The sequence below is a fragment of the Salvelinus namaycush genome, unplaced genomic scaffold (genome assembly GCF_016432855.1).
Source record: "Salvelinus namaycush isolate Seneca unplaced genomic scaffold, SaNama_1.0 Scaffold34, whole genome shotgun sequence".
NCBI lineage: Eukaryota > Metazoa > Chordata > Actinopteri > Salmoniformes > Salmonidae > Salvelinus > Salvelinus namaycush.
This window is the reverse complement of record NW_024060341.1, coordinates 79,617-94,698: the sequence shown is the minus strand read 5'-3', so window position 1 is coordinate 94,698 and position 15,082 is coordinate 79,617. Positions and strand designations below refer to the sequence as shown.

At 43.6% G+C, this 15,082-nt stretch overlaps 1 pseudogene; it reads left to right on the top strand.

Annotated features, from left to right (window-relative positions):
- Window positions 1-13,619, top strand: part of LOC120040284 — a 54,798-nt pseudogene extending 41,179 nt beyond the window's left edge.
- The last annotated feature ends 1,463 nt before the right edge of the window (window positions 13,620-15,082 follow it).

The window sequence follows — 15,082 nt, the reverse complement described above, 5'->3', positions numbered from 1 at the left end:
AGGATAAACAGAGAGGATATAAGAATGTCAGATGATTGACCGTTGGTAGCTAGAGGAGGATAAACAGAGAGGATATAAGAATGTCAGATGATTGACCGTTGGTAGCTAGAGGAAGATAAACAGAGAGGATATAAGAATGTCAGATGATTGACCGTTGGTAGCTAGAGGAGGATAAACAGAGAGGATATAAGAATGTCAGATGATTGACCTTCAGTAGCTAGAGGTGGAAAAACGGAGAAGATATAAGAATGTGAGATGATTGACCATTGGTAGCTGGAGGAGGATAAACAGAGAGGATATAAGAATGTCAGATGATTGGCCGTTGGTAGCTAGAGGAAGATAAATAGAGAGGATATAAGAATGTGAGATGATTGACCTTCAGTAGCTAGAGGTGGAAAAACGGAGAGGACATAAGAATTTCAGATGATTGACCATTGATAGCTAAAGGAGCATAAACAGAGAGGATATAAGAATGTGAGATGATTGACCGTTGGTAGCTGGAGGAGGATAAACAGAGAGGATATGAGCAGATTGCTGGATGACTATAACCTTCACATGAACAGACAGATTTGTAGAACAATGGTGTTGGTAGATGACATCCTCAAGATGTTAACACAGCAGATAATAAAGAATTTTGGGGCTGAGGCCATCGAAGCCTGTCACCTGCTAGCTGTGTACCTGGCTCTGGATAGAAGTCTCCCCTGTGCATTGATGTAGGATCAGCTTACCCTCCCTAGATCCTCAATCATTAGTGGAAAACATGACAAAAAATGACCTTAGATCAGTGTCTAGTGGGCATGTTCACACTATACCATGTAACATCCCTAGAGTGGACATTGTCGTCCTAGCAACATTACCAAACAAATGGCCATCTTGGTCAGGAAAACTTTTTAATTACAGAAGCTCTGTGTGATATCCTATGTGTACCTGCAGCGTGGATGGGGGTCCTCTTTAGGGTGAAGTATTTAACCAGGATGGAGGCTCCCTGGTTGATGAGGACGTCAACAAACTCCACATGGCATTTTAAGGCAGACAGCCCCTGGCTGTCCCTCACATCTAGATCCAGCAGAGACTGAACCAGGACCTCCATAGCATGGTGGTGGCCGTGGTACGCCTGAATAGAAACACAAACACAGTCTCAAGCAAAGTCCAGTGGTACGCCTGAATAGATATACACTCTTAATATAATCAATGTCCTATAGTAGACCAGTGGTACGCCCGAACAGAAATACAGTGCTAGACCTCTAAAGTAGACCAGAGTCTTTCAATCGGGAGACCATTTTTGCTCCCGCCCAGCATCAACATCTGAGGTCCCTGCCAAGCGTGGGATTGAGAAACAAACACTCTACTTCTCCTCTGAGGTTGATTAACTCAAATGGCAAAATAAGGAAATCATCCTCATCATCACTGTGTAGAATATGCATGTATTTTACACTAATCAGGAATAGATAGGAATTTGGTGTGTGAGTCTGTCTGGACAGTCAACTTCCTGTGGAAAATCAACACCATGCCTGCATCCCAGATAGCACCCTATTCCCTATGTAGTTAACTACTTTTGATCAGGGCCTATAAGGATCTGGTCAAAAGTAGTGTACTAAAGAGGGAATAGGGTACCATTTGTCATATGGAGACCACTACAGAAGCAGGTAGGCTTTACTCACAGCGAGGTGTAGAGGGCTGATGGGAGCTCTGACATCAAAGTCGTTTAGCATGTCTGTCCCTGAGGTTTCAATTAGTTGAGGAAAGACAAGGACTGCCAGTTCAGACTTGTAACATATTTACTTGGAAGGTTAGTCTAGTAGCATGTGAAACATGGTAAATCTCAGTGACCAGCCCCTGCAGACATACTGGGGTGTTGCATCCATACCTTAAACAAGCAAGTGTGAGAAAGTTACCAACTGGCACTTACATCTAAAGGTGTTTCACTTGCAATCTGGAAAAAGAACATCAAGAGTGACAATGCGTCCACGACAAACATGCAGCCACACCTTAAAACCTACTGTTGGGTTCTGAGAATATGAAATATACTAATTCATGTCACTGAGGGAGAGCTTAATGTATAACGTTTACATTATGTCAGGATATGTTATTGTTAGCCATCTGGGATCCTCTGGGATTTTTTGTTTATTTCACCTTTATTTAACCAGGTAAGCTAGTTGAGAACAAGTTCTCATTTACAACTGCGACCTGGCCAAGATAAAGCAAAGCAGTGCGACACAAACAACAACACAGAGTTACACATGGAATAAACAAGCGTACAGTCAATAACACAATAGAAAAAAAGAAAGTCTATAAAGGTGTGCAAATGGCGTAAGGAGGTAAGGCAATAAATAGGCCATAGTTTCAAAGTAAGAAACATTTTGCAGACTAACACTGGAGTGATAGATGAGCAGATGATGATGTGCAAATAGTGATACTGGTGTGCAAAAGAGCAGAAAAGTAAATAAAAACAATATGGGGATGAGGTGGGTAGATTGGGGTGGGCTATTTACAGATGAACTATGTATAGCTGCAGTGATCGGTTAGCTGCTCAGATAGCTGATATTTAAAGTTAGTGAGTGAAATGTAAGTCTCCAGCTTCTGCGATTTTTTCAATTCGTTCCAGTCACTGGCAGCAGAGAACTGGAAGGAAAGGCGGCCAAAAGAGGTGTTGGCTTTGGGGATAACCAGTGAGATATACCTGCTGGAGCGCGTGCTACGGGTGGGTGTTGTTATCGTGACCAGTGAGCTGAGATAAGGCGGAGCTTTACCTAGCATAGACTTATAGATTACCTGGAGCCAGTGGGTCTGGCGACGAATATGTAGCGAGGGCCAGCCGAAAAGAGCATACAGGTCGTACTGGTGGGTGGTATAAGGGGCTTTGGTAACAACACGGATGGCACTGTGATAGACTGCATCCAGTTTGCTGAGTAGAGTATTGGAAGCTATTTTGTAGATGACATCGCCAAAGTCGAGGATTGGTAGGATAGTCAGTTTTACTAGGGTAAGTTTGGCGGCGTGAGTGAAGGAGGCTTTGTTGCGAAATAGAAAGCCGATTCTAGATTTGATTTTGGATTGGAGATGTTTGATATGGGTCTGGAAGGAGAGTTTACAGTCTAGCCAAACACCTAGGTATTTGTAGTTGTCCACGTATTCTAGGTCAGAACCGTCCAGAGTAGTGATGCTAGTCGGGCGGGCGGGTGCGGGCAGCGAACGGTTGAAAAGCATGCATTTGGTTTTACTAGCGTTTAAGAGCAGTTGGAGGCCACGGAAGGAGCGTTGTATGGCATTGAAGCTCGTTTGGAGGTTAGTTAACACAGTGTCCAAAGAAGGGCCAGATGTATACAGAATGCTGTCGTCTGCGTAGAGGTGGATCAGGGAATCACACGCAGCAAGAGTGACATCGTTGATATATACAGAGAAAAGTGTCGGCCCGAGAATTGAACCCTGTGGTACTCCCATAGAGACTGCCAGAGGTCCAGACAACAGGCCTTCCAATTTGACACACTGAACTCTGTCTGCGAAGTAGTTGGTGAACCAGGCGAGACAGTCATTTGAGAAACCAAGGCTGTTGAGTCTGCCGATAAGAATACGGTGATTGTCAGAGTCGAAAGCATTGGCCAGGTCGATGAAGACGGCTGCACAGTACTGTCTTTTATCGATGGCGGTTATGATATTGTTTAGTACCTTGAGCGTGCACCCGTGACCGGGGTGCACCCGTGACCGGCTCGGAAACCGTATTGCACAGTGGAGAAGGTATGGTGGAATTCGAGATGGTCAGTGATCTGTTTATTAACTTGGCTTTCGAAGACCTTAGATAGGCAGGGCAGGATGGATATAGGTCTGTAACAGTTTGGGTCCAGGGTGTCTCCCCCTTTGAAGAGGGGGATGACCGCGGCAGCTTTCCAATCCTTGGGGATCTCAGACGATATGAAAGAGAGGTTGAACAGGCTGGTAATAGGGGTTGCGACAATGGCGGCGGATAGTTTCAGAAATTAAGGGTCTAGATCAGACATGGGCAAACTACGGCCCGCGGGCCACATACGGCCCGTTAGGCTTTTTAATCCGGCCCGCCGAACTTGTCCAAATTATAGTAAAAACCTCCTTTTTTTCCCCTTTCCCTGCAATGCCCACGTTTCCCCAATAGATGGCGCACTCAAAACACATTGACCGTTGTTGGAGTGGCGCGTATTTCTCTTTATTTCACTTTAATTTTCACTTCGTTTCACGTCACCATTAAGCCCTTCTGTGAAAATGAGCGGACCAAAGAGAAGGAAAGTGGACAGCGAATGCCGAGTGTTTAATAAGGAGTGGACAACAAAATACTTCTTCACTGAAGTCCGATCAACGGCTGTATGTCTGATATGCCAAGAAGCTGTTGCGGTTTTCAAAGAGTACAATATCAGCCGTCACTTTGCCACGAAGCATGCAAACTATGCTAGCAAGCAGTCAACACAAGAACGGGCGGCTACTGCTCAGAGGTTGGCAGCTAATTTACAGAGTCAACAGAACTTTTTTCACCGACAAACTGCAATTCAAGAGTCAAGTACCAAGGCAAGTTATTTGCTGGCATTCAAATTAGCAAAGGCTAGCAAGCCTTTCTCCGAAGGCGAGTTTTTGAAAGAGTGCATGGTAGAGACAGCAGGTCTCTTGTGTCCGGAGAGCAAAGCCAAGTTTGAAAAAATCAGTTTAGCACGCAGGACAGTGACTCGCCGCGTGGAACTGATTGACGAAGATATAGTCAGCGAGTTAAACAAAAAGGCGGAGTCCTTTAAGTTATATTCACTAGCACTGGATGAAAGTAACGACATAAAAGACACTGCTCAGCTCCTAATTTTTATCCGAGGGATTAACGACAGTTTTGAGATAACGGAGGAGCTTTTGAGCATGGAATCACTGAAAGGGAAAACGCGAGGAGAGGACTTATATGAACAGGTGTCTGCTGTCATCGAGAGAATGAAGCTACCTTGGAGTAAACTTGCCAATGTCACCACGGATGGATCGCCAAATTTAACTGGAAAAAACATCGGGCTGCTGAAAAGAATCCAGGATAAAGTGAAAGAAGAAAACCCTGACCAGGATGTTATTTTACTTCACTGCATCATTCATCAGGAGTCTCTGTGTAAGTCTGTATTGCAGCTTAATCACGTCGTGGATCCAGTTGTAAAACTTGTTAACTTCATACGAGCAAGGGGACTTAATCATCGTCAGTTCATTACGTTCCTGGAAGAAACTAATGCGGATCACCAGGACCTACTTTACCACTCTCGCGTCCGCTGGTTAAGTTTGGGGAAAGTGTTTCAACGAGTCTGGGAGCTCAAAGACGAGATTCGCTCATTTTTTAATTTAATGGGGAAATCCGAAGAATTCCCCGAGCTGAGCGACACAAACTGGCTTTGTGACTTTGCGTTTGCTGTGGACATATTTTCACACATGAATGAGCTGAACGTGAAGCTACAGGGGAAAGATCAGTTTGCGCACGACATGTACACAAATGTGAGAGCCTTCAAATCCAAGCTGGTTTTATTCTCCAGGCAAATGTCAAACAAATCTTTCGCACATTTCCCCACACTAGCCGTGCAGAAAGAGGCCGCCCGAAATGCGAAGAAATACTGCAAATCACTGGACGATCTGCACAGAGAATTTTGCCGTCGGTTCTGTGATTTTGAAAAAATTGACAAGTCACTTCAACTGGTGTCCTGTCCCCTGTCACAAGACCCCGAATCAGCACCGCAGGAGCTGCAATTGGAACTGATCGATCTTCAGTCTGACTCCGTCTCAAAGGAGAAGTTCAAGTCTCTTAAACTGAATGACTTTTACGCTTCACTTAACGAGACCGCGTTTCCAAACCTCCGGAGGACGGCGCAGAAGATGCTGGTGTTGTTTGGCTCGACCTACGTGTGTGAGCAGACGTTTAGCGTCATGAAAATCAACAAAGCCCATCACAGATCCAAGTTAACTGACCAACACCTCAGATCTGTCCTGAGAATTGCCACAACAAAACTAACTCCAGACTTTGATGCACTGGCAAAAAAGGGAGACCAACAACACTGTTCCCACTGAAATGGTGAGTTTTTCTGCTGTGTTATGAAAAAATGCATATGGAAAGTTTGGAAGTGCGTCTTTTAATTAAGAGCAATGCGCATTTACGCACAGCAGCGGTACAGTAGCTTTATTAACACGCCGCACATCGCTCTTAATTTAAATTAAAATTTTCAGCTGCAGGTAGGATATTTAATACAGCCTATGTCTGTGTGCTTGGCAACGATACACGTGTACTGTTTGCGCGTGAAGGCGAGGGCGTCCGTGGCGAGTTTGTAGAGCGCGCGGTCAGGACAATCCATCCATGATTTTGCGGAGTTTAACACAAGTAGATATTATTGAGCTTGAGTATTTCGTTGTGTAATAATATGTTTTGAATGTTGAAAGTGATTCCATTTTTCAATAAATGTTGATTTCTTTAACTTTGCACCTTCGATTGAAACTTATTAAAAACAGACGCAATCTTGATAAATCACAGTGCGTATGTTATTTTAATCTATTTACATTTCCTCATCCCGGTATCTGCGAAATAGTATGTAAATGCCATATCTTGCATATTCCTTGAGACAAATTTATTAACTGATAAGGGCTATTTTTCACATTTGAAAGACAGTTAATAAATTGGGTTGTAGTGTTCTTACTGTGCTATGAGGTTTGCACACACTACATTTAATGCTTTAGTATATCCGGCCCAAACACTCCCTCCAAATGCTCCTGGCCCCGCCCCTCTGTCAAATTTTAGAACCCATTGTGGCCCGCGAGTCAAAAAGTTTGCCCACCCCTGGTCTAGATTGTCAAGCCCAGCTGATTTGTATGGGTCCAGGTTTTGCAGCTCTTTCAGAACATTTGCTATCTGGATTTGGTTGGCATAAATGAGTAAAGCGGTGCCACAGAAATGTTTGAATTACAGCAGATACCTGCCGGTAGCTCAAAAGTTGGAGCCAATTTTGTTGCTGTATTAACTGCATTTAAAGGTTGCGTGTACGTGCTTTTTGAATTCATGGCGACTAAGTACGGTTTGCTACGACGCACACCCTGAGCGTTCATCATGCGGCTAGAGAAGGCCTGTATGAACAGACTTCCTCACGCTTCTCATAGAAATTTACCGGTTTCTTCCAATGGTTTATCCCATGTAAATCGGAGTGGGTGGGAAATCCTGGTCAAACTGTTCCTGCCCTCAAACCCTAGGTTAGCGGCGCTACAAGCAACTCTGGGAGAGCCTGGACCTGATAGCAGCCTGCCAGCTAAGACAGGTTAGCATTGACTTATTTAAACCTGAAAGTTTGGATTGGCACTGGGATATGAAGACATACCGCCAAAACGATGGGCTAATGATACGAGAGCTGGTTTTACATGTAAGCATTCACTAATAGGAAACCAAGTCAGTTACGAGAGAAGACACCCAGCAGAGTAATTTAAATGCAAGTTGACAACCGTGATATTAGTTAGCACTGACACCATTAACCCCAATTCCAGCAGCCTCATACAGTGGGGCAAAAAAGTATTTAGTCAGCCACCAATTGTGCAAGTTCTTCCACTTAAAGATGAGGCCTGTAATTTATCATAGGTATACTTCAACTATGACAGACAAGAGAAAAAAAAATACAGAAAATCACATTGTAGGATTTTGTATTAATTTATTTGCAAATTATGGTGGAAAATAAGTATTTGGTCACCTACAAACAAGCAAGATTTCTGGCTCTCACAGACCTGTAACTTCTTCTTTAAGAGGCTCCTCTGTCCTCCACTCGTTACCTGTATTAATGGCACCTGATTGAACTTGTTCAGTATAAAAGACACCTGTCCACAACCTCAAACAGTCACACTCCAAACTCCACTATGGCCAAGACCAAAGAAGTTGGGAAGTTGGGGTAGCCAGGAAGAAAACATGGCCAGCCGTAGAGAATCGCTTATTGAAATTTTCGATTATCATGGATTTATCGGTGGTGACCGTGTTACCTAGCCTCAATGCAGTGGGCAGCTGGGAGGAGGTGCTCTTGTTCTCCATGGACTTTACAGTGTCCCAAAACTTTTTGGAGTTAGTGCTACACTGTGCAAATTTCTGGTTGAAAAATCTACCAGACACCGTCTGGTACCAATCAACATGACAGCCTTGAGTTGGGGAGGAGTGAGCACTTTGGGGTAGCGGTCAGGTCAGATGAAGTGAGGAAGAACAGATATCACAAAGGTTCTGTCTAGCAACAGAGATGCATTGGCTGTTCAGAGGTGTAGGAAGAGACTCAGCATAGGAGAAAGGATTAAATATCAGTGCTTGTGTGAATATGTTTTTTGTCTAATGCAGCTGTCTTGACCCTCTGGGAAGAATAAACTTGGTTTAAGCTTTCATAGTGTCCGTCGAGTTTTTACTCTGAGAATTAGAACCTAACAGTTGGCACTGCGAGCAGGGTTCACCACGATTTGCAGTCGAACTAGAGATTCTGAATCAGTGAAACAGAAACAAGGTAGGCACAGTTCCTACACCTGTTATCACTAATTCTGACATCTTGGGGAGATGAGAGTCGTAGGCTGAACCAATTATAGGGTACGGACCTAGAAAGCCTGAGCTTATTCAGTAATCCAATTGTATTACGACCGGTCGTAGCTTTGTGGTATATGGTAAGTCCCGGAAGGTAAACCCGAACAGGTTGATACCTGTAGAGGGTAACTCCTAGGGTGGGGTTGGTTACCTGCTATACCTGCAACGAGAGGGTGAAAGTCTCAGCCGCAGTGGACATGCGGCAGTAGAGTGGGTGTGGATGGATAAAGTGACATGCTTGTGTACTAGGATAAAAAGTTGCCATTCAGGGTTAGAAGAAAAGCAATAAGATACTCGAATGCTGTTGGATTTGGCATTAGCAATAAAGAGAGGTTGGTTTTATGCCCTGTTGGGGTGGGGAACCATGACAGATTATGTGGAAATAGGAAGACAAGTGTGAATAATTTTGGTAATGTGTGTTATCAACAACAGTGATATTTGAACAGATTGGAGATGACTATCCATAACAATGAAATCCTTCATACAGTGAGGTTAGGGTAGGTTACCATGCTTGTCCTGAACCACAGCTGTAGACACAGCCTCCTCCAGGTCCTCAGACACTAGCTTGGAGATCCGTTACAGGATGTCTGTCACCCCACTGAGCCCCTATTGCAGGTTAGGGGTCACATCCACTTGAATGTCCTTCATATGACGAACCTCCTACAGAGCAAATGAGGAAAATATCATATATTATGATTTATGTTAGTAACAATACAATATGGGAATTTTATCCCAAAGCTACCTACAGCTAACATATATATTTATGTATGTGATCTATGTAAATAAAGGAATATAACACAGCTGTAAAACTGTGAGGACTATATGGTGGAGGCCTACCCATTTCCCAGGAGCATTGTAAAAAGTGGATTTGGGTACAGTGTTTATTTCCCCCTAATATCTTTGAATATTACACCTAAAACAATTAGGCCTACTTCTTTCTACTGCTGATCTGAGACCATTAGGGTTAAACATTACAGATATAAATGCAATATATGGAGTAGAAAAGATTGCCTGCCCACCAGAATCAACATATGTTCTACATGGTCTATTTCTATCTGAATGTAACACCTCAATCAAGCATGTTAATTGATCGTTAAGTCATGTTTGTCAGGTAAACTGTCATTAGTGGCCTATATAAGCCTCATACAGGCCATGTGAAGACATTACCTGTTGATAACACAGACTATTTTCATGATCGTGGGAGGTGTGAGAGAATTGCTGCTCTTTGTGGTGACTGTGGGGGTTGTGAAAGGTTGGTTCACTAATGTTTTATTTGGATTGAAGGGATTTGTTTGGGAAATATGCTCAACTTTATCAGTTGGAGATTAAAATTTGACTGTTTGTTTGTTCCGCATTGGTCATCTGCTATTATTAATATATGTAGCTATTTTGTGTCAACTCAACTTCTGTCAACACATTCTCCTCAGTTTCTTGTTACCCTGTTGGAAAGTCCCAGAAGCAAGAGCAAGTCTCTCTGCAGAGGAGACTTGGAGGTAAGTGTTTCTTTCCACAACCCTTCTAGCTTTGTACTGTGTCTATGGTGCTGCTGTGCCTGACACTCATTCAACACCATAGAGTAACTCAGTTGTCAAACCCTTTGATTTGGTCATTTTGCTTGTGTACCTTAACCTACGTTTTTCAGAGCTGTCATCGAATGACGTCTCCATTGTGCATGCCCTGGCCTTGCTCCGATCCATAGGGTCTGACGCTAAACAAGACAGAAGGTACGGCCTGAAACATATACTTTTAAATCTGTGTTGGGTTCATGTTGCTCAACATTCGAATGGCAATTTGGCCTAGACCGTGTAGAACAGCTGTGTTGCTGTAGAATACCCTACTGTTCCTTTATGTTTTCTCTCTAGAGTATTTCGAGACTAATGAAGTAGAATCCCAAGCTGCTCCAAACCATGGTAGCTCTCCGGCAAATGATGCCCTGTCCTCTGACGACGCTACCTCTGAAGCTGCCACTGGCCCGTCTGACGACGCTACCTCTGAAACTGCCACTGGCCCGTCTGACGAAGCTGCCACTGGCCCGTCTGACGAAGCTGCCACTGTCCCGTCTGACGACGCTACCTCTGAAGCTGCCACTGGCCCGTCTGACAACGCTACCTCTGAAGCTGCCACTGGCCAGTCTGACGACGCTACCTCGTGTTAGGATTTATGTTAATGCACTATAGCCTGTTAGCATATTGTTTGAAGATGAATATTGTTTTGTTACACACACACACACACAATACAGAGGGGGGTGTGTGTGTAGGTGTAAGGACTGACCAACATAGGCCATAAAAGCTGTGGACAGTCTGGAGAGGGGAGGGGTGCATCTCTCTAGGCCAACCAGGAGGTTAGAATACTGGACAATACCATATTAGGAACTGTTTCAGTGTAGAATCGACAGACACAAGACGGATCTAATCTACCCAGCAACCAGATGTGGACAAAAGGAACGCGCCAAGGGGCTTGGACAAATCCGAGGGCCAGCAAAGGCGGGGCAAAGTCTAAACCGCGCCCAGCCTCTACTGTGATAGGCCAACAGACGCGTTGGAACTACGTCATCACGGTATAAGAACAGCTGTTTACGTACTTCCTGCCAGTTCCCTGTGTACCCTGCGTGGTGATACAGCGAACCCGTATATACGAAAATTGCATTTGCCATTCATTGTTTGCGGTAATTAAAGAAAGTTAGCAGACCTTGCTTTTTATTTATCCTGATACCGGATGTGATACACGCAGCGTTCACATGGTGACCCCGACGTCATCCGGGTTAAGGAAATTGCTGGACATAGAACGAGCCAGCTAAGATACCTTTACTGTCGTCGGACGGCGTTACTCACAAAGACCGGTCTTTAAAAAAAAAAAAAAAGTTCTGCACATTGGCATTATCCAAATTTATTTTGTGCGACGCTTGTTCGATGTAAGTTACCAAATTCCTTATATCCAATATACGAATAGTCTAAAATGCCGTGGACCAGGTAATGGCAAATGCAATTTTATTTGATCAAAATCGTTCAAAGATGCAATGTGTAAATGAAATGTACTGAATGTATGACGTAAGTTGGGGCTTACAAGTATAATTGAGGGTAATATCATACAATAACGAAAGTAATGTACTAGGCTGAGCCAAGTTTGTATGACGTAGGTTGGGGCCTACATATGAGGTGAGAACGCAAATAAACGGCAATATAACAATAATAATAGTGGCCAGGGGCCAGTTATATTTGAAATAAGATAAGTTTATAGAATAAATGTAGTACATTGAGTTAAGTCGGTGTACTTATACCAAGTTTGAATGACCTGCGGGTTTTATAGTGTTTGGGGACACAAAGTTTGTATGGAATAATTTTACCGCGTGAATGAAAGTATATTAGATATTGCAGTCGGGGCTGGTATCTTAGGGGACCCACAGTGCATAGTTGAATGTGTTGAGATTCATTTTGTTTATGTAAAAAAAAAAGAAAAGTGTTATACGAGAAATAAGGTAGATTTTATTTCTTTTAATTAATTTACACACATACGTGAGTATACGCACAGACTATATAATGTCTCCAGAAACAGAAAAGGTTTTGAGGAAGTTGAAATCTGTTCTAGAGATGGATAATGGTAAGGAGAGGAGTGAAAGAGATAGAGAGTGGAAGGAGGGGCTCCCAGTCGACGGGGAACCCGGTGGAATGTTTGGGTGAATCTAATGCCCGGGGTGGAGAGGAATGTACGAGTTTGAGAGTATGGATGTAGAAAGATTACAATTAATGATAAAGTTGATATAGCAGACGGTAGAGATGCTAGAGTGTGGTTGTCTGAAGCCAGAAAAAGAGAGGGAGCGTTACAAAGGGGTTAACTTGCAGATGCTATGGAGAAGGCAAGATAGGGAGGCGCAGATAGGGTTGGCTATGACGGAGAAGATTTTTTAACTGCGGCGCGGGAGACTCGGGTTAGTATCTCAGCCTTGGTACCGAGAGACTAAAATACATTCTTGCGATATAAATTTAGCGAGGTACATGGGGTTTTAAAAAAGTTGGGAGTGGAGAAAGTTGATTTTACTTTTACGATAGTTAACGTAAAACTGCGACAGTATTTGGGATACACAATAATGTTATGCAAATTGTTTTGACCGTTCAGGTACACTATTTACTGTACTTCGGGCAGTATAATTTTGATTAAGAGATGTTGATTGATGTTGTAAATTCTATTCAAGATCCAACATTAGTGATACAATGGTGATAAATTGGTTTTGGTTTATCGAAGCAATGATGTTGTGACTGAGAAGGGACAGAGAAAATGGTTTGTGTCATTTAGAGGGAAAATGCGTGCATTATAGCTTTGAGCCACTTTTCAGAAGTTGTTAAAAGTTTCAAATAGAAAATAGGAAGGTCAGAATAGTTTAATCGTAAAAGTTTATGATAGCTAATGTTAAAGGGACAGTTATAACTACTAGATTTTGTTTGTAGTAAACGTTTGGGTTAGAGGGGGATTTCTAAATTTCCCAGCGAAAAAATATCTTAAAGGGATACACACACATAAAAGTGGGGGTATGATTTCCAAAGTTACTTTTCAGGGTTGTCTGATCAACCTCCTTGAAGAGCCACTTAAAATGGAGAATATAAGGGCCTTGGCGTCTGAGTTTAAGGTAATGTGATAGATAGTAGTGATGGTGAAAAGTCACTAGAGGGCGCCATTGGACATTTTAAGCTGATTTTAAGCATATGGGCTTAAAAACACAATGAAGACTTGGTTGGTTTCAGGAACTAAGGGACAGCACTGATAACTTTTAAAGTAGATAAGACACTTGACAGAGAATTGTTAGATTTGTGCCAGTATTGATACAAGGGCGGAGCCATGTATCAAAAGGGGGATGGAATAGGACACGTTGTGGTGTGGCCTATTAGTTAAACATTTCTAGAGATGGTGGACTAGGATAATAATGGATGACATTCTAGCTAATCAGATAGAACAGATAGAATGACAGAGGTTCTAGCAGAACACATTAAAATACTGTTAATTAACCAAACCCGTATGTCCATGATTTTATGCTCTACAGGAGAACTACAGGAGGAGATTACCCACATGAATGGGCCAGGGGACTGGGTCTGGGTCCAATCACTAAAGAAAAAGGACTGGAAGCAGCCACGGTGGGAGGAGTCATACCAAGCACTCCTGGTGACTGCATTCGCAGTGAGGATAACTGAAAGAGCTACCTGGGGGGCATATCACACATTGTATTAGGGTAAGACACACTGACTCTGTCGAACAATCACAGGGGTAGGAGCAGAACCAGAACCAACAGGGTACTGGGGGCCAACTCTCTACTGAAGATTTCCTTATACCCGATCTTTCCCCGCTGTGAGCGTTCATAGAAGTGAAAGTGTGGCTTGGCCTCTGGCTGATGATGTGTTCTCTGGGAGAGGGTGGGGCTTTAGAGGAGTATTGGTTGTTCTGAGCTGTCTGATTTGTGGGAGCCATATTCCTGATACACCATGAGCCCCCGAGAAGGCTAAAGAGGGTAACCTGACCCATAGTTTAGACGATGAGGATTTTGTATTAACCAAGCATGAAGGATCACTTAATCTGGATAAGCAGGGAAGAAATTGAGATATTTGTGGAACCAGGAGAATTGAGCCAAAATGTTTGGTTTTAACACCTGTGTATAGGAGTGTGCCAGTGTAGCTGTGTAATGGGCATGGGTGTGCTTATTGGGAATGGAGGAGGGGTTACCCGTACAGCATAGGGAACCCGACAAAAGTAGACAGGTTTCCCATTATCTGGGGAAGGACTGAGGGGCAGACTGATGTTTGTAAAGGTGATGAAATCCTACTAACCATCAAGTCTATTAAGCTCTCCGATGCAGGTACCTATACCCTGGGATTGGAAAGAATCGGGGCGGATACGATGGGGATGGTTACCGTCACAGTACTGCCAAAACCACCACCAGTTCCAACAGGCCAAGGCCAGGTTCAGCCGAACTCCTCCACCACTTCAAGACCGTGTGCCACATCACCTAAGCTCTCCAATCCGGTACAGGTAATAAATGTAAGGGATATCGCAGACAGTGACCAATTGGGGACTGAAACTGGATATGAGGGTAGGGAGAACATGTGGTTAGCCTATATGAGATACACCGCCAGAACACTTAATAGAAAAGACTGATCTGTGGACATGCTAGACCTGTTCTGGCTACTCACCCATTTGCCCTAAGCAGTGGGGAGGTTGGATGTGCATATTGGAGGGTTTTTACCATAAGCTAAATTCGACCCTGTGTAAAGCTCTGAGTCTTGTGTTCCCAGAAGTCCCCCCCAGAAGGCACCGTGGGGAGTTGAGGCATATGGGGGATATTACAGCTGTATCACTGGTACAGGTAGGGGTATAGACTATGGGAGGCTCCCTACTGCATCACTAATGTCACTATTAATGCCACCTGGCCCGTTGAAGGGCTGAACCAAACTAGAGGTGTTGCTGATGTATGGTGGATGCGTGGACCTGTCAGGCGGTTGACCTCCATTTTGAAAGGAGACTGGCAGGGCACATGTGCTTTGG